Source organism: Egretta garzetta, unplaced genomic scaffold, assembly GCF_000687185.1.
Source record: "Egretta garzetta isolate BGI_Z169 unplaced genomic scaffold, ASM68718v1 scaffold923, whole genome shotgun sequence".
Classification (NCBI taxonomy): domain Eukaryota; kingdom Metazoa; phylum Chordata; class Aves; order Pelecaniformes; family Ardeidae; genus Egretta; species Egretta garzetta.
This window is the reverse complement of record NW_009259193.1, coordinates 67,067-67,792: the sequence shown is the minus strand read 5'-3', so window position 1 is coordinate 67,792 and position 726 is coordinate 67,067.

Here is a 726-nt window from a genome sequence, read left to right as displayed (position 1 = left end):
CCCCCCCCCGGGGGGGCGGGGGCCCCCCGGCTCCCCCTGACGGAGGAGAGCTTCCAGGCCTGCCACCTCACCCTGACGCTGGACGACTATCTCTTCATCGCCTTCGTCGGCTTCGTCGTCTCCATTGCCTCGGTGGCCACCAACTTCCTGCTGGGCATCACCGCCAACTGCTGCCACCGCTGGAGCAAGGCCAGCGAGGACGAGGACGTTTAGGTACCGCCACCACCGCTGATGTCCCCGCGGCTCGGCCACCCCAGCGGGGACGCCAGACTGTGCCTTGTCCTCATCCCCTCCCGCCGCCCCCCTGTGCCAGGGCGGTCCCTGAGATGGCAGCCCAGCTGCAGCAGGACAGACTGGGGGACGCCTCCTCTTTTCTTTTGCCCCAAAACGGGGAGTTTTTACCCCAGCGGGCACCCTCCGGCATTGCCTCCCCACCAGGGGTCCCATAGGGGTCCCACGGGAGCCTTGGCGCAGTGCCGGTCAATGGGGGCCGGGGGCTGCAGCCGGGGAGCAACCCCTTCTGCCTGGGAGAGAGACCCCCCAAAGCGGCATGCGTGTGCCTTGGGGGATGTCGGCTGCCTGCCCTGGGGGGAAACCGAGGAAATCCCTGCTTTCAGCCCAAAAGCAGCACCAGTGGAGCCCCCCCCGAATCCTGCCCACACTCTCCAGCCTCCCCAAAAAGCAAGGGTGGCCAATCCTGGAACCTGGTGCCCACACCCAGCTCGG